The 24162-nt window shown below is 42.0% G+C and overlaps 1 protein-coding gene across 1 annotated transcript in view; it reads left to right on the forward strand.

The window, feature by feature from the left end:
• Positions 1–24162, forward strand: part of LOC135554471 (acid-sensing ion channel 2-like) — a 217353-nt gene that overhangs the window by 149925 nt on the left and 43266 nt on the right. The gene's annotated exons all lie outside the window — the stretch shown is intronic.

The following is a 24162-nucleotide window of genomic DNA, read 5'->3' on the forward strand; positions in this document are numbered from 1 at the left end:
CATAGAGCACCTAATCACAGAGACTGTTAGCAGTATAGAGCATAGAGCACCTAATCACAGAGACTGTTAGCAGTATAGAGCATAGAGCACCTAATCACAGAGACTGTTAGCAGTATAGAGCATAGAGCACCAAACCACAGAGACTGTTAGCAGTATAGAGGATAGGGGACCTAAACACAGAGACTGTTTGCAGTATAGAGCATAGAGCACCTAACCACAGAGACTGCTGGCAGTATATAGGATAGAGCACCAGACCACAGAGACTGCTGGCAGTATAGAGGATAGAGCACCAGACCACAGAGACTATTAGCAGTATAGAGCATAGAGCACCTAATCACAGAGACTGTTAGCAGTATAGAGCATAGAGCACCAAACCACAGAGACTGTTAGCAGGATAGAGGATAGAGCACCAAACCACAGAGACTGTTTGCAGTATAGAGCATAGAGCACCTAACCACAGAGACTGCTGGCAGTATAGAGGATAGAGCACCAGACCACAGAGACTATTAGCAGTATAGAGCATAGAGCACCTAAACACAGAGACTATTAGCAGTAGTTAGGATAGAACACCTAACTCCAGAGACTGTTAGCAGTATAACCACAGAGAGTTAGGATAGAGGGCACAGAGACTAACAGTATAGATTACAGAGTGGCTGTTCCACTGGATGTCAGAAGGTGAATTCACCAATTTGTAAGTCGCTCTGGATAAGAGCGTCTGCTAAAATGACTTAAATGTAAAATTATAGAGCACCTAACCACAGAGACTTTTAACAGTATAGAGGCTAGAGCACCAAACTACAGAGACTGTTAGTGGTATAGAGGATAGAGCACCTAACCGCAGAGACTGTTAGTGGTATAGAGGATAGAGCACCAAACCACAGCGACTATTAGCAGTAGTTAGGATAGAGCACCTCACTACAGAAACTGTTATTGGTATAGAGGATAGAGCACCTAACCACAGAGACTGTTAGCAGTATAGAGCATAGAGCACCTAACCACAGAGACTGTTAGCAGTATAGAGCATAGAGCACAAACCACATAGACTGTTAGCAGTATAGAGGATAGAGCACCTAACCATAGAGACTATTAGCAGTAGTTAGGATAGAGCACCTAACCACAGATACTGTTTGCAGTATAGAGGATAGGGCACCAAACCACATAGACTGTTAGCAGTATAGAGGATAGAGTAACAAACCACAGAGACTGATAGCAGTATAGAGGATTAGAGCACCAAACCACAGAGACTGTTAGCAGTATTTTTTATAGATCACCTAACCACAGAGACTGTTAGTGGTATAGAGGATAGAGCACCTAACCACAGAGACTATTAGCAGTAGTTAGGATAGAACACCTAACTCCAGAGACTGTATAGAGGATAGCAGTATAGAGGATAGGGCACCTAACCACAGAGACTGTTAGCAGTATAGAGGATAGAGCACCAAACCACAGAGACTGTTAGCAGTATAGAGCATAGAGCACCTAACCACAGAGACTGTTAGCAGTATAGAGGATAGAGCACCTGACCACAGAGACTGGGGGCTTGAATTCATATGTGTCCTCTCCTTTGAACTGCCAGATGAATATGAAATGTCTCTCTCCATCTGTCCTTGATAAGGACGTTTCAGACTTCTTCAAATAAATAATGCAGATAAATACGTTATTAAATAATTATATTTTTTACAGTGCTTTTACAATACCATCCTCTACTAAAGCATCCACTTAATTAAAACTATTCCTGTTCCAATCAAATGTTTTTACACCGTAGGCTCCCGCTGTTGCTATGTGGGTAGCAGCGAACTGAAGTGTGAACATCCACTGAGCTGAGGAAGGAAAGAACATGTTGATTGACTCGGAGGCTTGGAGATGCCAGGCTGAGGCTGTACAACCCAGAGGGAGTTTGACAGTTGTATCCATGGTTTTATAAAAATGATCATGTGGATTTGGAGAGAATCTCCTCCTCTGGGTGTGTGCTCAGGGAGTTGATATGTGCTGCTAGGTAGATCTCTTCTACTGTCTATATGTATTCAAGCTGAGGTACATAGGCCCTGATACACCCTGCCATAAAACGACAGAAACAGACAGAGACTTTGATGGATGGCTGAATCACATTAACTAAATGAAATGTGCTGTGCAAAAGACTGGACAATACCTGCAGGTATAAGTCAAGAGCATAGAAGTGAAGAACACAGACATGCATTATCATGGAAGATAATCTGTTGTAAATATGCGCAACAATTTACTATGCATGCATACATTAGATTTCAATGGCTACATGAACAGAAGAGCTGGATATAGCATCTCGCCACATATACTGTATGTTGTCATAGCCGTAGGTAGCATAGAGAACATTTTCCAGTTTTAAAGCAAGTTTGCTGCAATTCTACACATTTTGTCATGGGGCAGAGAGAAAAATTTGCCGTTTTGAATATGATATCTGAGTGAGACTGACTAATAAAATCAATAGAGGCCCCCTGGGCTCTAGTTCGACCTTGATTACTACAAGTTTAGATAGCTGGCCGCTCTACCAATCTACATCTTTTAGCTGCCATTAGCGAAATTGAACCTTGTGTATTCTACTATTCTAACTTGCAAAAGTAAGTTGAGACCCCAACTGAGTTTAAAAAAATATATACACTGCCTTTCAAAAGTTTGGGGTCACTTGAAATGTCCTTGTTTTTTAAAGAAAAGTATGTTTTTTTGTCCATTAAAATAACATCAAATTGATCAGAAATACAGTGTCGACATTGTTCATGTTGTAAATTACTATTGTAGCTGGAAATGGCTTACATAAGCGTACAGAGGCCCATTATCAGCAACCCTCACTCTTGTGTTCCAATGGCACGTTGTGTTAGCGAATCCAAGCTCATCATTTTAAAGGAAAACCCTTTTGCAATTATGTTAGCACAGCTTAAAACTGTTGTGATGAATAAAGAAGCAATAAAACTGGCCTTCTTTAGACTAGTTGAGTATCTGGAGCATCAGCATTTGTGGGTTTGATTACAGGCTCAAAATGGCCAGAAACAAAGAACTTTCTTCTGAAACTCGTCAGTCTATTCTTGTTCGGAGAAATTAAATCTAGTCCATGCGAGAAATTGCCAAGAAACTGAAAATCTCATACAGCGCTGTGTACTACTCCATTCACAGAACCGCCAACTGGCTCTAACCAGAATAGAAAGAGGTGTGGGAGGACCCGGTGCACAACTGAGCAAGATGACAAGAGTGTCTAGTTAGAGAAACAGACACCTCACAAGTCCAACTGGCAGCTTCATTAAATAGTACCTGCAAAACACCAGTCTCAACGTCAACAGTGAAGAGGCGACAGAGTTCCTCTGTCCAGTGACTCTATTCTTTTGCCCTTCTTAATTTTTTATTTTTTTACTGGCCAGTCTGAGATGTGTATTTTTCTTTGCAACTCTGCCTAGAAGGCCAGCATCCCAGTCTTTCAAAAACAAGGACATTTCTAAGTGACCCAAACCTTTGAACGGTAGTGTATATATTATTATTTTTATTTTGATGAAATTGATCCGAGGGCATTTGGCCCACGGGCCGCCAGTTGCCCATCCCTGAATTACAGCTATAATAGCTAGGCATTAAATGTGTGATCAGTCTCACTCCAGGGAATACTCCCTCCCTCCCAGTGTTTAGATCACTCTTTAATTCTCATTTGCCTCCTCATTTTGATTATTTACTACGTGAGGGCTTTGGCTGCGGCACAAAGCCTCTGAGTGAAGTCATTGGAGTATAGTAGCTTAAATTGACTCTGTTTTTCTCTTCCCAGTAGATGAGTCCCCTTGTTTTTTGTCCCGTACTCATTACCAACATGCCTCTGCGCTGCAGATTACACTCTGGCAGATTAATGCTGGCAATAAACAAAGCAAAACTCAAGCGCAAAGGGCATACCAGCAGACAACCTTTCAACAATGTAACTCCCAAAGTTCTTAGCTATCGGCGTGATCAACAGTTATTTCATTTTTTAGGTGTTATTTCACGGCCCGGTGCGCTCGCTGCCTAGTAGATATAAAATGTACTTATTGCGACCATTCTGTCAGGTCTGTATTTCTCTGTGTTGTGATCTTAGGGCTACACTCTTGTAACCAGGCCAACAATCAAATCATTCCTGGTGCTGAGTGGTCAATAGTTTGTTATTAATCCTAGCATGAATCACTGACTCACAACAGACAGATCTTCACAGCTGAATATACCAAGCGATCAGGCTTTATACAGTTGAAGTCGGAAGTTTACATACACTTAGGTTGGAGTCATTAAATCTAATTTTTCAACCACTCCACAAATGTCTTGTTAACAAACTATAGTTTTGGCAAGTCAGTTAGGACATCTACTTTGTGCATGACACAAGTCATTTTTTCCAACAATTGTTTACAGACATATTATTTCACTTATAATTCAATGTATCACAATTCCAGTGGGTCAGAAGTTCACATACACTAAGTTGACTGTGCCCTTAAAACGGTTTGGAAAATTCCAGAAGATGATGTCATGGCTTTAGAAGCTTCTGATAGGCTAATTGACATCATTTGAGTCAATTGGGGGTGTACCCGTGGATGTTTTTCAAGGCCTACCTTCAAACTCAGTGCCTCTTTGCTTGACATCATGGGAAAAACAATTGTAGACCTCCACAAGTCTGGTTCATCCTTGGGAGCAATTTCCAAACGCCTGGTAGCACGTTCATCTGTACAAGCAATAGTACGCAAATATAAACACCATTGGACCTCACAGCCGTCATACTGCTCAGGATGGAGACGCGTTCTGTCTCCTAGAGACATTGGAGCAAATCAATCCCAGAACAACAGCAAAGGACCTTATGAAGAAGCTGGAGGAAACAGGTACAAATGTATCTATATCCACAGTAAAACAAGTCCTATATTGACATAACCGGAAAGGCCGCTCGACAATGAAGAAGCCACTGCTCCAAAACTGCCATAAAATAGCCAGACTACGGTTTGCAAAGATCGTACTTTTTGGAGAAATGTCCTCTGGTCTGATGAAACAAAAATATAACTGCTTGGCCATAATGACCATCATTATGTTTGGAGGAACTTATTGTGGGAAGCTTGTGGAAGGCTACCCAACACATTTGACCCAAGTTAAACAATTTAAAGGCAATGCTACCAAATACTAATTGAGTGTATGTAAACTTCTGACCCACTGGGAATTTGATGAATGAAATTAAAGCTGAAATAAATCATTCTCTCTACTATTATTCTGACATTTCACATTCGTTAAAAACAATGGTGATCCTAACTGACCTAGAATTTTGGCATGTCAGGAATTGTGAAAAACTGTACAGCAAATGACACAGCAAATGGTAGAAGCCTTTAAGTTAATAGGCTGCTAGTTAATGTAATGAATGATTTGCTAGTTAATCAAGATAATGGTATGTTAGTTCATATTGTTAATTGGCTGTGAGACATGTACCTCTTTATCTTCCCCTTGGAACATGAAATATTCAGTGGTAACAGAATGGGCTGACGCACATCATTACTGTGTCTCAGGAAGCTCCTCCATGTAGCTTAACATATGGCTATACTCAGCCACAATAAGCACTGTGTTTAGGTTGAAAGGTCACCGGAGCCAGGGGTAGGGCTGGGAGTTATAGCACCACTCAGATGATTTATTTTCAGAACTTCTCCAAACTCCTTCAAGGTCAATGCTGCACCCCCATGAAGGGATAGAGGGACTGATTGATAATGGTCATTATCACCGTGGTGATGCAGCCTACTAAACACTCTAGACGGCTTTATCAGTGCTCAGACATCACCTCCGACAGCGTACACACAGCTGATGGACTGTGTGAGTGAGACGTGCCTGTTCCTACCTGTCCGTTTCTTCCTGTCTGTGATGAGGACCTGCCACATGTCCTCTACCACTCACCCATTACTCACCTCCCATTATCCCTGCAAAGACCATGACAGGTGAAGCGGGCCCCGGAGGAGCCGCCTTGGAGCCAGAGTTATAAAAAATAATGAGTGTGAATGTGTGACCAGATGTGATTGATGAGCCTGGGGCAGCAGGCAGCGGATGTGGTCGTTCCCCTCACATGCCCACTACCCTCCACTCAGAGCGACAGCGGGAACAGAAATGTACCTGAGATAGACAGACTGCGACCGAGGGATGGCTAGACGCCACATTCTACATTCTGGGGGTAAAAGAGAGGGGGAAAAGATAGAGAAAGGGAATGCAATTAAATCAGTATTCGGTGAAAATATGACCTGAAGGCAACTTCCTCTCTTATTTGATGTCTCTCAGAAAGGCAGGCTGCTCTTTGTGACCCCACTGAGTACAGCCTTCAGGGGAGGGAAGAGAACTAACACTTTAGCAGGCAGTGTACCACTGTAGAAATTATCTAAACTAAAAGACACATCTCTATGTGCTGCACAGTACAGATAATAAAACATATTGTAAAGAATGTAAATAGGATAAAGTTGTGTCAGGGCTGTGGGGTAGGCTGGACTGGGCTGTTCTGTTCTGGGCTGGGTCGGGCTGGTCTGGTCTGTGAGGAGCCATTGGTGCTGAGTTCTGGTCATGCTGCCAAGCTCCAGTTTAAGATGACGCATCACCCCTGGCTGCTCCTTTACCTTTATATTTCAGCAGTAAAGAGGAGCTCCCTACAACATCCACATGCTCTTCTATTTGGCTCGCATTACCTATAACCTACAGTAATATACGTTCAGGTCAAATACAACAAATATATAGACTAATACAGTTGCAAAGAGGACAAGGAATAAATAATGCACGCTTTAGTAGCCCTTCAAGCCCTTCAGAAACAAGTATTCAACAATGCCATGGTATGAAGCAGGTTTGTTTCATAGGGGATTCAAATAGGTAAGATCATTGAGTTTGTGGCTGCAGTCCATCTACATGCAGCATGTTAATGGATGAGCTCATTCAGCAGAGGTGAGGGCAGTACTCTGTGCATGGCCTCCCCCGTGTAAAGTCAATTAAGCATGGGGATGGAACACTGCTCTCAGGTTATGGGTTACCGGGGATCTGGCACCAATCACAGCCTGGATTTAATTCCCATCCGGCCGGGATCATTTCCACTCAGGGGAGGAATCTTATTTATAAGTCTCTCTCTCTCTCTTTCTCATTTCTTCTCTTTCTCTCACTCTCTTTATCTCCTCTTTCGATCTCTCTCTCACTCTCTCTCTCTCTCTTCTCTCTCTCTCTGTCTATCTCTCTCTCGTTCTCTCTATCTCTCTCTCTCTCTGTCTCTCTCTCTCTGTCTATCTCTCTCTCTCTGTCTATCTCTCTGTCTATCTTGCTTTCTCTCTGTCTATCTCTCTCTCTCTGTCTATCTCTCTCTTGTTCTCTCTATCTATCTCTCTCTCTGTCTATCTCTCTCTCTGTCTATCTCGCTCTCTCTGTCTATCTCTCTCTCTCTCTCTCTGTCTCTCTCTCTCTGTCTCTCTCTCTCTCTGTCTATCTCTCTCTCTCTGTCTATCTTGCTTTCTCTCTGTCTATCTCGCTCTCTCTCTCTCGCTGTCTCTCCATGAACATAAATATCAGGCTGGCAGCAACGACAGCTATCTCGTGTCCTACTGTATCACCAACCTTACACGCTAAACATGCTCTCTCATAAAATACATTATCAACTGGAATGGTAAATTGCGTTTGGATTGGGTGATATATCCCGTTCCACAAAGTTTCACAACACATCACAGAAAAGGTAACATTTGTTTAATGAGTATGAATTATGTTTGGTTATGAGGAAGTTGTGTAGTTTCACAGTGCGAACTTGGCTCTGACGTTCAGGAAGATGAATGCAATGCCAGGCGTGTGTGGGGTGTGTTAGTGTGGCTGAAGCCCTCCATAGTGCCAGGTAGCTACCTAGCCTTGCTTAGCAGCACTCTCTCCCTCTCTGAATTATTCATCTTCACAACAGAACCACTTAAAATGCTGCAGCATCGGGGGGGGAGTGCACACCTTGCAACTCGAAGGCCTTTTTCACACACTTTTTCCTTCCTCTCTGTATCCATCTCTCATTTATTCTCTCTCTCTCTCTCTCTCTTTCTCTCTCTCCCTCTCTCTCTCGTGCTGCTTTGGTTTACCATGAAGAGCCTTCTAAATTCACCCATAATGGAAATCGATTTGGCGAACAATAACAGCACATCACAATAGACTGCTTATGGAAGTGGAATTTAAGCTTTAAGCCTGGTGCCCCTCGCTGAGTGAGAAGAACTGATAAAACCAGTTGGCTGGCTCTTAAAGCTTCAAATGTTAATTTACTCCATCACTTTCCACTTCTTCCCCTGCCTGCCAGCAAAATAAATGGGATGAGCGAGATAGGTGTCTTATTACCTGTTATTCTATCAAAGAGAAATAGAGGAGAATCCAGTCATGTATATTACTGTACCGTAAGTTAGAATGAATACAGGCTTTTTCTCCTCTGGTTGTGAGAATAGGATTGCTGGAGCGCTATACTATGTAAATATATACGACAGGGTAGTCAATAGAAATACATCAGCATACATTATTATTGTATGCTCATTGTCAATATCTTGTCAATAATCAACTGACTGGCTTTCTTGATGTCTATAGTATTCTCTCTGGTATGCAATCTGGTTTCCACTGAGGTTATGGATGTGTCACTGCAACCTTAAAAGGTCCTCACTGATGTCACCTTATCCCTTAATTCTAAGCAATATTGTGCTGGTATTTTTACTGACTTGGACAAAGCTTTGATATGGTAGACCATTCCATTCTTGTGGGCCGGCTAAGGAGTATTGGTGACGCTGAGTGATCTTTGGCCTGGTTTGCTAACTACCTCTCGCAAAGAGTGCAGTGTATAAAGTCACAACATCTGCTGTCTCAGCTACTGCCTGTCAACAAGGGTGTACACCAAGGCTCGATCCAAGGCCCAACGCTCTTCTCAATTTACATCAACAACATAGCTCAGGCAGTAGGGAGCTCTCTCATCCATATATATGCAGATGATACAGTCTTACACTGAGCTGGCCCCTCCCCGGATTTTGTGTTAAATGCACTACAATAAAGCGTTCTTAGTGTCCAACAAGCTTTCTCTACTCTTAACCTTGTTCTGAACACCTCCGTAAAAAAGGTCATGTGATTTGGTAAGAAGAATGCCCCTCTTCCCACAGGTGTGATTACTACCTCTGAGGGTTTAGAGCTTGAGGTAGTCACCTCATAGAAGTACTTAGGAGTATGGCTAGACAGTGCACTGTTCTTTTCTCAGCACATATCAAAGCTGCAGGCTAAAGTTAAATCTAGACTTGATTTCCTCTATCGTAATCGCTACTTTTTCACCCCAGCTGCCAAACTAACCCTGATTCAGATGACAATCCTACCCAAGCTAGATTACGGAAACGTAATTTATAGATCGTCAGGTTAGGGTGATCTCTCGCAGCTAGATGTTCTTTACCATTCGGCCATCAGATTTGCCACCAATGCTTCTCATAGGACATATCAGTGAACTCTATACTCCTCTGTAAACTGGTCATCTCTGTATACCCGTCGCAAGATCCTCTGGTTGATGCTTATTTATAAAAAACCCTCTTAGGCCTCACTCCCCCCTATCTGAGATCTACTGCAGCCCTCATCATCCACATACAACACCCGTTCTGCCAGTCATATTCTGTCAAAGATCCCCAAAGCACACACATCCATGGGTCGCTCCTCTTTTCAGTTCGCTGCAGCTAGCGACTGGAACGAGCTGCAACAAACAGTCAAACTGGACAGTTTTATCTCAATCTCTTCATTCAAAGACTCAATCATGGACAGTCTTACTGACAGTTGTGGCTGTTTTGCGTGATATATTGTTGTCTCTACCTTCTTGCCCTTTGTGCTGTTGTCTGTGCCCAATAATGATTGTACCCTGTGCTGCTGCCACGTTGTGTTGCTACCATGCTGCATTGTCATGTGTTGCTGCCTTGTTATGTTGTTGTCTTAGGTCTCTCTTTATGTAGTGTTGTGGTGTCTCTCTTGTCGTGATGTGTGTTTTGTCCTATAGTTATATTGAATTTATTTTTATTTTTAACCCCACCCCCTTGTCCCTGCAGGAGGCCTTTTGGTAGGCCGTCATTGTAAATAAGAATTTGTTCTTAACTTACTGGCCTAACAAATTGAATGAGTTGGGGTCAGCATGTCACAAGACTGCCTTGGCCTTTGCTTGTTTAGCATTGAATGCTCGTTGTGTCCTGGTTATTTATTTTTCACAAACAGAAACCATTCTGCTCTTATCAAAGTGAATCGATTGAAATAGTGTAAAACATGCAGCATTTTAACAGAGGTAAACATAACGGTAGATATGGCAGACAGACAACATGGTGTGGCGTTGGCTGGCCATCAGCAGATATGGATTTGCGGGGTCAGTCTTGCTGAGGTGAGAAAAGATGTGTATCTATATGACCTCTAAACTAATTTAGAGGTCATATAGATACGCCCTGCACTTCAGAGGCCTGTGGTGACACAGACAGGAACAGGAGGAGATAAAAAGTAGAGCGAGGGGAAGAAACAACAGAATAAAGAATAGATGTGTCCGTCTGAGAAAGATAATACATCCGTGTGTTGGCATAATGAAATTGGATAAAGTTTAGTTCAATTCTTATTTGTATTTTCTCTGTGTGTGTGTGTGTGTGTGTGTGTGTGTGTGTGTGTGTGTGTGTGTGTGTGTGTGTGTGTGTGTGTGTGTGTGTGTGTGTGTGTGTGTGTGTGTGTGTGTGTGTGTGTGTGTGTGTGTGTGTGTGTGTGTGGGAAGTTTTTTGTTACATTTATGTTAAATACGTATTTAGTTACTTCTGAACTACAATCCATTGTAATTTGTAACAAGATACTTCAAGACCTGTATTTTGTATTTTCAAAATACAAAATACTTTTCCATACCATTTTTTTAGCTGTTCACAGTTTTGTGGCCCCCTTTTCACCCTGCACTGGTATCAGAAGTCTGATGACAATATCGTGTGATAAGACTGTCTTATAAATGTAAATGTCAAAATATATTATTTTGAGCTCCGTCCCCCAAAACAAGGCCAATTAATAATGCCCAGTGTGCTTTGCAAGTGTTTATTTGTACATTTACATTTTGGTCATTTAGCAGACACTCATATCCAGAGCCACTTAGTCACTTATTCAACTAAGTTAGATTAACAACGACATATCAAAGTCATAGCAAGTACAATGTTTTTAAAACCGTTACTGAGAATGTTGTTTTAGTGAAGCCGTGTATTTGAAAATGTATTTTGTATTTAGAAAATTTGGAAAAATACTAATTAGCATCTTGTATTTCATTTTGATACATTTTCTTCAGAGTATTTTGTAATGGCAACAAGATAGTATATTATCCCATCTCTGTGTGTGTGCGTGCGTGGGTGTGTTACAAATGAGGAAAATGACTTCGGAGCCCGTTACAATAATAGTTGAAGAAACAAAGCGTAGGCATATTTATCATAAAGCTCTTCACAATAATGACAACTGAACACATGAAGTCATTAACCATTCTCACTACTGTACCCATCACAGCCACAGCACACTGCAGGCATAACGACTTGTCTCTTTGTAACGCATTATTTTCAGATGTCCAACTGTTGTCTTCGGCATTAGCCAGGGACAGGCAACTCTTCAAACACAGTGGGAAGGTGTCTGTCGTCTGTCTGGCGCTAACTAACAACAACTGACCTTTCATCACAGTGGAAGGTGGCTCTCTAATAGCCGTGTCATCTTTGACTTCACCCTGGGAGAGGCTGGTCGACATGCAGGCTGGGTCACGGCATGCAATAGGGCGATGTCTTGCTCCCGGACGTTCACACTGTTTCTTGTGAATGCTAATAAGTTATGTTGGGTGGACGAGACGAAGGCAGGCGTCTAATTGGCAGCTCATCTCTGTTCTCCTGATTCGTGCCCTGACTGCCCTGTGGACAGTGTCAGCTAACGTTATGTTAACATGGCAGGGTGTGACTCTTGTGACATTTCAAGACCCGGGTTCAATCAACGCCTTAGCGATTCATTTAAAATAATGTAATGAAGAAAGAGCAGCAACAGCATTTCATTACCAAAGACAACTTTGAAGTTTTGTGGCTTGAAGCGTGCAATGTCAACAAGACCATTCTAGCCAAACTAATCAGAATAGACGGATGGGGGTGTATGAAGACCTGACAACAGTCAATGTTTTTAGTTCTGTATTGGCTTGTGCTTATCTTTCTTTTATTTGTATTTATTTCACCTTTATTTAACCAGGTAGGCCAGTTGAGAACAAGTTCTCATTTACAACTGCGACCTGGCCAAGATAAAGCATAGCAGTGCGACACAAACAACAACATGGAATAAACAAATACAAATACAGTCAATAACACAATAGTAAAGTCTATTTACAGTGTGTGCAAATGAAGTCAGATTAAGGAGGTAAGGTAATAAATAGGCCATAGTGGTCTGACATATCGACTCAAACACTGCTGAGTATGAAGCAATCATGCATAACCACATCTGGTATTATAAGCAACATTGTCATTTACACTGCTTGAAATAGGTGCCGATACTCATTTTGGGTGCCGGTTCTTTTTATATGTAGGTGCTAATACTTAATAAGAGGAACAGGAGCTCAAGTGGTAGAACATTTGAGGTGCTGTTACTCAGTTCGGTGAGCTCCTGCCCAAGTCAAGCACTGGTCATGTATTAATAGCAGACAGGGTGGAGCTATTTTGAGAATGCTGATACTCATAGTCCATATTCTACCATCCTGTTTTTCAGAAAAGTAATGGCCTCAGTGCATGAGAACTCTGAGAAGTGTCTCTTTACTTTAGTTGGCTACTTCACAGGTATTGCCTGTAACCACCCCTTGGCCAGGTACCAAAGTTATTTGATATTTCTGTGGTGGTGTGAGGAGTCATTACTCTCCTCCCTCTGACAGAATGACTTGAGGCAAGCAGAGGTGGAGATAATAACTGAGTGGGAGGGAACAAGATGGAGGAGAGACAGCGGGGTCAGACAACTGTCTGAGGGGTACCAAAATGACAGAACCACCCTGGCAACTTTTGTTTGTCACTTCCCCCATGGCGTGGCTGATGAGGTGTGGTAAGGTGTTAATAGGATGTTGACCTGGTCCTAGCCCTTCCTGTCACTCATACAGTACATCATTACTGTTTCTAGAGACAGAGAGGGTCTGACAAGAAGCTCCAGAGAGAGGAGGATGATGATGATGATGGTCCCTAATAGACAATCAACAACTTCAGAGGAGGAGAGTTCAGAGCACCATTACTACAGTACATCTGTGGGGAAGCAGTGTTGGGTAGTGCAGATACGCGTTATCTGTGTTATACACACACTCACAGAAACTCACAGACATATCATGAAGGTTTAAATGACCGCTGGGTAATTAAACAGGATGTTACCTGCCCAGTTAGCTGGCGAGGGTTCCAAGGGAGCACTTGAGTGTGTGAATGGTTTGGGCTGATGCTTATTAACTCTAATGTAAGCTCTAATTAGCAGACAGAGATACTTTAGTCAAATGAACCAAGGTCATGCAGACGACCAAAACAACCTGTTTACTGGGATGCTACTGCATGTTGAATCCCATTCAATCTGCTTTTTGGTCAGTTAGGTTTGGACCAATGTGTTTTGACATTGACAGATTACTGTCTATGCTGGGACATGCTGCTGATGTTGATATTCTCCATTCATGCAGGCTGGGTCCATATTGGTCTCTATACACTCTGGTATTTCTGTCACTATGCTATCAACCGGAGCCATCCCTGGTACAGTTAAGCCCAGTCCCAGTCAGAGACAGACACCGAGACACGGGTACCTGCAAACCAAGAGTGATTTCTCTATGATTATGTATCCCCCGTCTCTGCGCTGTGGCTCTGGCAGCTCTTAGCCCCTGATGTATCATTTAGATAGATTCATATCTGTGGAAGGAGGGAGCTGCTCTACTGAGGAGAAGGGGGTGTCTCATACTCCCTTTCTACCCACATCCTTCTATCACCATAACCATAACATCATGACTACCTGACATGATGACTCCTTGCTGTCCCCAGTCCACCTGTCCGTGCTGCTGCTCCAGTTTCAACTGTTCTGCCTTATTATTATTCAACCATGCTGGTCATTTATGAACATTTTAACATCTTGGCCATGTTCTGTTATAATCTCCACCCGGCACAGCCAGAAGAGGCTGGCCACCCCACATAGCCTGGTTCCTCTCTAGGTTTCTTCCTAGGTTTTGGCAGTTTTTCCTAGCCACCGTGCTTCTACACCTGCATTGCTTGCTGTTTGGGGTTTTAGGCTGGGTTTCTGTACAGCACTTTGAGATATCAGCTGATGTACGAAGGGCTATAGAAATACATTTGATTTGATTTGATTTGATAACACTGTCCACCTGGACAATTACTCATGTCCATAGAAGCACTCATACACTGGCCATCAGGGTTGGGGAGTAACGGATTACATGTAAGTGATTACCTAAAAACGATAACTTTAATCTGCTACGTTACCAGCAAAAATATTGCAATCAGATTACAGATACTTTTGAAAAACTAGATGACTTAGAGGACCTTTAAATTCAGAAAGGATCTTTGACACTTCTCTTTCCTAAATGACATTCAAATCAGGATGGAAACAGGCGCAAGTTTAAGTTTGTTCCACCTGAGCGAGTCTGACCACAAGTCAGAGACCACTATGATGACACACCAGATGTGTTTGATGGATCACAGGAAAAGAGCAGAAAATAGGCTTTTGTAGACTACAGTATAAGCTATGTCTTCCAATGGTACAACTGCTGTCGGCATCCAAAGATGATCAAATTTTAATAAACGCAATGAGATAAGGATGACAGCAGCAGTGTAGTCTACAACGATACGGATATATCATATTATTGATATCTACATAGCTCATTGATGTGAATCACGCTGCTGCTCTCTCATTTAGCCATTTGTGCCTTACGGATTGTTGTTGTTGTGGATGGCTGTTCACAAATCTAAATGTGTATTTGAACCCAATAATGGTTGATTTCAAGAACTTTAAACTTCCTATCAATCATTGTTTTTGAAACCAGTGGACAGCCAATGAAAAATTCTCTCTTGCAAAAGCTGCATAGTGAGGATTCCAGACTATGGAATAAAAGTGGGGCTTTTATTGCTCAATCTAATTCATGCTGATAAAATAAATATCCATAGTCCTAATGGACACATGCTGACACGTGTACACTTTTGATAGACTTAATAGAATTCAAAATGGATTAAATATTTTTTTAAATCACACCCATCTGCACACAATACCCCATAATCACAAAATTAAAGCATGTTATTAGAAATATTTGCAAATGTATTGAAAATGAACTACAGAAATATCTTATTTACATAAGTTTTCCTCTAGGATTTTGCCTGTGCTTAGTGCTATTCCTATTACTATTATTCATTTTTTACTTCCCATTTTTTATTTATTTAAGGTTTTATTAAGTTTTCTTGTTTTTCAAATCAACCAACACAACACATTCCACATTGACAGATGTGATGGGATTAACAAAAATAAAATAATAGTAATAAATAAGTTATTTTTTAAATATATATATACACACACACACACACACACATACACACATACACACATACACACATACACACATACACACATACACACATACATACATACATACATACATACATACATACATACATACATACATACATACATATCCTGCATACATGTACATACACATACACACAAAGAACAATAAAAAATAACCATATATATAAAACTTGCAGCAGCACTATCAAGGTTCTTATTAGCTATTTCTAGCCTTCGCTGAGACGACGAGCAAATCATTCGTTTTTACATTTTACAGCACCTTACACAATGTATCTGCTTAATTCCCTAATCTCCCCATTCACTCTGTCCAGTTTAGTTGAGTAGTGGAGACCAGAGTCTATCAAACTTGGGCTGTCTCTTGCGGAGGTCATAAGTGAGCTTTTCAAGAGGGAGAAAGTCAACAATCTGGTCAATCCACATTTTAAATGTAGGAGGGGTATTATAGGCTCACAATAGAATAATACATTTCTTAGCAAAGTATGTAATAGTCATAAGCAAATTTTCTCTGTCTGGATCAAGAACAAAGTCCTGCTGGACATTAAGAAGATAGATACACGGGGTCATATTAAACTGTACATCTAGTATCTGGCAATCTCTCTACAGCTCCAAAATACATGCATATAGGTTCCACTTTCAGAGGTACATCTTCTACAGTAAGGAGACATGTCTGTTTTCATTCTATGGAGTCTCAAAAAGGAGTGTAATAAAATTTGTACAAAAATGTGTAATTCAATTCTTTCATTTTTACATTAGTAGAGGAGCAGTAAACCCTGTCGCAAACCTCCGCCCATGACTCATCACTGATAGTCAGACCAAGGTCCCTTTCCCAGATTACTTTCAAAGGAGTAAAGGAGGTGCTTCCTTGCTCAGAAAGGAGTCTATAGACATAAGATATTTTGCCTTTTAATGGATTGTGCTGTGACAAGAAGGGTTTCAACTTCATTCAACTGAGTTCTAAACCTCCTCTTGGAAGTAAATGAGGAAATGACATGTCTAATTTGAAGATATAAAAAAAGGGATCCTGGCACATTGAATTCACTGCAGAGCTCTTGAAAGGAGTTCAGTGTAGTGGTTTTCTGATGAAATAGGTCTGAAAAGGTCCTGATTCCTAGAGTATGCCAAAGATTAAAGTTGGCATCACTCAGGGCTTTTGGCAAGTCTGGGTTGCCTACTATAGGTGAGTGAGAACATATTTTGGGAGGAATTTTTATTTTCCTTTATTTAACCAGGCAAGTCAGTTAAGAACAAATTCTTATTTTCAATGACGGCCTGGGAACAGTGGGTTAACTGCCTGTTCAGGGGCAGAACGACAGATTTGCACCTTGTCAGCTTGGGGGTTTGAACTCACAACCTTGCGGTTACTAGTCCAACGCTCTAACCACTAGGCTACCCTGCTGCCCAGGTATTTCTTACAGTCCCTCCACCAAAGGTTTTGGCTATGTTGCCCACTTCACTAAAGTTATTAATTAATGTAATTGAGCTTAGGGGCAATGAACCACAGGATTGGGCTTCTATCTGAATCCACATTGACTCTTGTCTGTTTGTGATCCTTGTTAGCATGTTGCGGATTTGGGCAGAACTTGATCCTAGTGTTACAGCAAATGACTGAGGAGGTGTGGAGTCAGGCGCAGAGAGCAAAAGATGTGGGAAAAAACACGCTTTAATGTCCAGGAAAAATAATATGAACAAAAGTAGGAAAACAAATGATCAGAAATATAAACGGACAGCGCGAAAACCAAAATACAAACAAAATACACTCAAACATAGAACAGATGAACAAGCCCGCACGAAACAGAAGCGGGCTGAACAAACTATATATAACCCCACCCTAACAACCAAACAAGAAACAGGTGATACCAATCAGACAAAACCAAAGGAACACAGAACAACGGATCGGTGATAGCTAGTAGACCGGCGACGATGACCGCCGAACGCCACCCGAACAAGAAGGGGAGTCCCCTTCTGTAATATTCGTGACACCTAGGTTTTTTATTGCCCCATATAAATTTGGTGATGCTTTGGTTAGTTGTTTTGAAAAAAGAAACTGGGAGATAGCATGGGAGCATCTGAAATAAATAGTTCAGTCTAGGGAGGATGTTCATACGGATGACATTAATTCTTCAACTTTCTTGATTCGATCCAGGCGTGGAAGATAATTTTCCTTGAAAAGGCTATTCAGATCTGGTGTTATGAAGATCCCAAGGTATTTAAACCCCTGTGTCTTCCATTGGAATGGACATAGTTTCTTCATAGTGCTGGTGAGTGTAATATTGAGAGGGCAGACAGTGAATTTGTTAAAATTGATCTTATAACCTGAAAACCTGCCATACTGAGCAATTGTGTCAAAAATGGGAGGGATTTCTCAGGGATGGATATGTAGAGCAAGACACCATCAGCGTAAAGTGAAATCTTGTGCTGCAGGCTGCCTGCAGAGACACCCATAATACTTGGATTGCTCCTTATCAACTCTGTCAGAGGCTCCGCCCCCAACAAGTAAAGCAGGGGGGACAGAGAGCACCCTTGTCTTGTGCCACGTTCCAGAGGGAATCTGTCAGAGTTCAGTCTGTTAGTAGGCACCATGGCATTTGGATGAGAGTATAGTGATTTGATCCATTTAATAAAATGTGGGACCATATTGAACTTTTCTAAGACTGAAAACAGAAATCTCCACTCCATCCTGTCAAACGGCTTCTCAGCATCCAGTGAAGCCAGCAGGACAGGGGTCTTCTGTGCATTTACTAAGACGGTGAATGTTATCAGAAGAGTATCTGTCTCTAATAAATCCAGTTTGGTCCGCTTTTATTATTTTGGGAAGAGCAGTGTTTAGTCTTTTGGCGAGCAATTTGGTAATTGTTTTGTAGTCAAAATCCAACAAGCTTATGGGCTGGAAGGACGAGCAGGATAGAGGGCCCTTGTCTTCTTTGAGCAACACTGTAATGCGAGCTGTGTGCATTGGGTCCGGGAGAACTCAGTTTTTGCAAAAATCCTCCAGCATTGGCATGAAGATAGGGCTGAGCTGGGGCCAAAAAGCTTTGTAGAACTCTCTGGGGAATCCATCTGGGCCTGGGAACTTATTAGGTGGCATGGAGGTAATTGCCTCCAGGATCTCCTCAGGAGTGAAGGGGGAGTTGAGATCTTCTTGGTCGGTCTCTGATAGTTTAGGTAGTGAGATTCCCTCTAGGGAAGAGTGGAGTTCTGCCTCCGTGTGTTTTCTCTCAGAGGTATACAGTTTGCAGTAAAAATCATGAAAAGTTAAATTGATATTTTTTGGGTCATATGTGACCTCGTCCTCTGCTGTTCGGATAGCCATGATTGTACGCTCTGACTGCTCTTTTTTTAATTGGTAAGATAGCAATCTACTAGGCCTATTGCTATACTCATGGTATTTCTGTTTAGTAAAGAAAACTTTGTTTATCTCCCGAGTGTAGTCCAAATTCAGTTTGTCTTTGGCTGCTTTAAGTTGACTCCAGGAGGCGCTGTCGGTGGATTGTTTATGTATTCTTTCACAGCATTCCAGCTCCCTCTCAAGATCTAGCCTGTGTGCTTCCATTGCTTTTTTCTTAGAGGAAGCATATGCAATTAGATGACCTCTTAGTGTGGCTTTAGCAGCGTCCCACATTGTGGCCGGAGAAACAGGAGACTCTTTGTTGTCTTGTGTGTAGTTGTCTATCCATGTAGTTACCAATGTATGGAACGCTTCGTTTGATAACATGGAGGTGTTGAATTTCCAGCTCTTTGACCTCGGGATGTTTTTGCAGAAGTCAAAGCAGAGGTGGACAAAGGCGTGATCTGAAAGTGCTATGGGTCCGATTGTACACGTGGCTGAATTGATGAAACTCTTTGGGATAAAAATGTAATCTATACGGGAGTAGGTGTTATGGACATTAGAGTAGTATGTATAGTACATAGATGAGCTATTAGTCCCTCTCCAGATATCTATCAGTCCCATCTCTTTAGTAAGAGAGCTCAACATCTTTGCAGATCTAGGATTTGTGGTGGGGACTTGAGATGATTTGTCTAGGGTTGGGTTAAGGGTACAATTAAAATCTCTGACCACCACGCCAAAGGAAACACAATGCTCATTGAAAAGGGTTATCATTTTTGACATGAAAGCAGGAGTATCTGTGTTAGGGGCGTATATATTTAAGATAGTAATTGGTTGACCTTACAGTGACCCAGTTATCAAAATAAATCTCCACTCCGGATCAGATATGTTTTTGTCAATTATGAATGGAACATTCTTATGGATAAGTATGGCTGTACCTCTACTGTTTGATTTGAAAGATGAGAAATACACCTGTCCCACCCAAGCTCTGCAGAGTTTGGCATGTCAGAGGTGTGTCTCTTGTAATAGCGCGATGTCTGCTTTTTCATTTTTTAGAACACATAGTATCTTTTTCCGTTTTACTGCATGACCTGGACCATGGCAGTTCCATGTCAATAGATTTAAGGTGCTAGTCATCGTCATCGAACAGTAATCGAACTTTAGTGCATGTCATCTCTGGGTAAAAGTGGATAATGGTTACAGCTGTGTTCACATAAAAGGAAAATAAATGGTGTACATAAAATAACAATCTCTGAACACCCCAGCCGAGTTCCCAAACAACTCGACACATCCTGTTGGATCTATTACCCCCTCACTCAGTCTCAAAAAAAACGGAAAAAAACGGGAACAGTTAGCAACGCACAACGTCTCCCCCTCCCCGCCAAAGAAATGCCTCATCCTCTCCTCTCCGCCCCGCATTGAGTAAATGACAACGTCGCCCCCCTCCAGACCACATTAAAAGAGGGAGAAAATAAAATCAATAGCCCAGCTTACATATACCTCTCCCAAGGGACAGAGGGAACCACAAGTAATAATAGCAACAAAAAGATGGAAATAAAAGTAGTCTGAAACGTTAGTAGACCGAGTTAGTCGGTTAGTAGACCGAAGTTAGACGGTTAGTAGACCGAGGTTAGACGGTTAGTAGGCCGAGGTTAGGCTATAGAGCCTAACCCTCTCAGCTAAAGGAACATAAATATAGATTAGACGGCTATTATGACATTTAGCGGGGCGGGTGGGTCTTTGGATATCAGCTATATGTTGTCTTACCTCCTTTAGTAATAGCATTAATCGCATTTAGTCATTGGTCCGTTTCTCATTGACCAGGATTGTCTTTCAAAAAATGTTTTGCCTCTTTGGGAGTTTTGAAGTGTCACAGGGCTCCTTGGTGAAGAATCCTGAGCTCGTTTGGGTATTTGAATCCCCTGAAGATGCCTCGGTCAATGGAGTATTTCTTCACCTCGTCAAACCCTCGGCGCTTTCGCCGTATTCCAGCTGACAGGTCCTGGTGTAAAGTGAGTTTGGCGTTTCCCACTGTGATGGTGTTGATTTTCGCCACCTGTAGGACTCGTTCCTTGTTGTTGAATCTCAGGAAACATTTGGTGATTGGGCGAGGTGATTGTCTGGCTGCTGGTGGGGGCCTCAGTGCTCTTTCGAGTTCTATGGGCCTGTCGGTGGACAGATGGAGCCACTCGGGAAGTTTGTCTTGCAGGTAGCGGATCAGTGGCATGTTTTTCTCTTCTTTTTCACCCAGATTTAATAGAACACAATTATTCCTTCGCCCCTGTTTTCCAGGTCCTCTGTTTTCTCTTCCAGATTCTCTATTTTCTTTTTAGCATATGCTATTGTTTCAATGGCATCTGTCAATAAGTTTTGCATGGATAGGATTCGCCCCTCTGCCTCGTCCAGGCGCCCTGCGTTTATGGTTATCTTGTTGTTGATGTCAGGCAAAGCATTTTCCAGGATTGTCACTTTGCCCCCTATCGCACTGAGCTGAGAGTTAATGGCATCTAATTTAATGTTGAGTTCTGTACGTTGGGATCTCAACTCAGAAAGGATGTCTTCGACAGAGTGCGAGGTTGGCATTCGTTGGGCCTCGGGGAGGAACGGGTCCTCTTGCTCCTGGCTAATGGCGCTAGCTTTTCCTGAAGCTAGCTTCTTCTTGGAGGTTTTTTCCTTCGCTAATGCTCGAGTCCGGGTAAAATGTCACCTGTAGTGTCGCCTTTTGTAGCCGCCATTACTTTTTACTAAAGCTAAAGGAGTTTAAACTTGAAGTGGAGGTAAGATTAGGAATTGGAAACTACTTGTGCAGAGCTCTTAGTTCACGCGGTCATCTCGTTCAAGGGTCACGTGATCCATCCCACCTCCTTCCCAATTTTATCATATCCAAATGCGATCCAATTACGATCTTGTCTCATTGCTGCAACTCCCCAACGGACTCGGAAGAGGCAAAGATCGAGTCATCCCTCCTCCGAAACATGGCGTGCCAAACCGCGTTTCTTAACTCCATCAAGCTTAACCCAGAAGCCAGCCGCACCAATGTATTGGAGGAAACACTGTTCAGCTGACAACCGAAGTTAGCATGTAGGCAGCCAGACAACCACAAGGAGTCGCTAGAGTGCGATGAGCCAACCGAAGCTCCTCTGGCCAAACTCTCCCCTAACCCGGACAACACTGAGCCAATTGTGCGCCGCCCTATGGGACTCCTGATCACGGCCGGTTATGACACAGCCTGGGATCGAACCCCAGGCTGTAATGATGCCGCAGACCGCTACGCCACTTGGGAGGCCCCTATTCTATTTACTGTATTTACTAGTCGTTGCCGATGACAAGGATAAAATGATGCAGCCACCACCATGGTCGAAAATATGAGGAGTGGTACTCAGTGATGTGTTGTGTTGGATTTGCCCCAAACACAACACTTTCTATTCAGGACATAAAGTTCATTTCTTTGACACATTTTTTGCGATTTTACTTTTGTGCCTTATTGCAAACAGGATGCATGTTTTGGAATACTTTAATTCCGTACAGGCTTCCTTCTTTTCACTCTGTTATTTAGGTTAGTATCATAGAGTAACTACAATGTTAGGAAGAACACCTGTATCTTTGTAGTGACTGGGTGTATTGATACACCATCCAACGTGGAATTATTAACTTCACCATGCTGAAAGGGATAATTAATGTCTGCTTTTTTTAACCCTTGAACAATAAGTCCCTTCTTTGCGAGGCATTGGAAAATCTCCCTTGTCTTTGTGGTTGAATATGTGTTTGAAATTCACTGCTCAACTGAGGGACCTTACGGACAATTGTATGTGTGGGGTACAGAGATGAGGTAGTCATTCAAAAATCATATTAAACACTATTATTGCACACAGAGTGAGTACAACTTACTATGTGACTTGTTAACTTTAAGTAAATTTGTACTCCTGAACTTATTTAGGATTGCCATAATAAAGGGGTTGAATACTTATTGACATTTCAGCTTTTCATTTTTAATTACTTAGTAAACATTTTAGTTGCTTAGTAAACATTACTTAGTAAACATTCCACTAAGACATTATGTGGTATTGTGTGTGGGCCAGTGAAACAAAATCTTAATGTAACCATTTTAAATTCAGGCTGTAACATAACAAAATGAGGGAAAAGTCAAGGGGTGTGAATACTTTCTGAAGGCACTGTAACTGTAACCATTCTGAGTTCCCAGAACCACACTGATCCCAGACCAGAACATAGAAGGGCAGATAGGCCACCACTGCTTCTATCCAATAAGAAGGCTTGGAGTGTGTGAACTTGTTGATAATGTTCAAACAACATTCTATTCCTCAGTCCTTCTCTGATTGGTGAGGGAAAGGAAGGTGGGCTGAGGGTTGTTATGGTGATTAGTATCCATGAGCCGGGACCTCCCAACACCCATCTAATTTACGTGTGTGCATCTTTTACACACCTGTCTCTAAATAAACTGCACTGATTCTGCATTTTACGCCAGTCTATTATTCATATAAACCTCAAAGTCGTTATCTAGCACAGTGGTGTGACATATAACTGTGCCGATTTGTTTGATTGAATGAGGGGCAAAAGTTCAGTTATTACCTAGAAAAATCGGAGCTTTCCCTCCGCATTCCTTCTCATAATGGCATCTCAAGAGTTTTCCTTGAACTGTTAACAATGTACTGAAAATGGGGATGGTGAATGCAGGTTATACCTCCCATGAACTCCATGCCACTAATGCCAGAGTGAGCACCGCTTTTAAGTGATTACAGGGTAAAGTGCCCATGCTTTTTTCAAATCTCTGCCACTACTTTCCTTTAAGGCCTAATCTGGCCCTACTTTACCCAATATAGGAGCTGAAAAGTGCTTTCTCCACCTGACCGGAGCAGAGTGGAGCTGCAGAAAGCCTTTTATTAGCTGTCCTTCAGAGAGCGACGGCTCCACAGCCTGTAATGCTTCTGCTCATCCAGCCACTTGAAGGGAGGGGGAACAACAGCCACATGCTCCATTACACTGAAATGATAGGATTTGTCTCCAATGTGGCACATTGCCCTGCCATAAAGTGTATGCTCTTAAACACATTTTTTAAAAGCACAAGGTGCCTCTTCCAATTTTTGGTAATCATAGGAGAATGTGTTAGAAGGTTGTTGTGTGCCATTGGGATTGATCATGGTTTTCTATCAAGGGCAACCAAGGGACAAATCAACATTTTGTGTTCCTAGTCTCCACATTAATCCTTAATACTTAACTTTTGTTCCAGGCTCTGTTGTTGTCATTTGAATTTGCCTGTAGGGTGTTAC

Source organism: Oncorhynchus masou, chromosome 14 (genome assembly GCF_036934945.1).
Source record: "Oncorhynchus masou masou isolate Uvic2021 chromosome 14, UVic_Omas_1.1, whole genome shotgun sequence".
NCBI classification, from domain to species: Eukaryota; Metazoa; Chordata; class Actinopteri; order Salmoniformes; family Salmonidae; genus Oncorhynchus; species Oncorhynchus masou.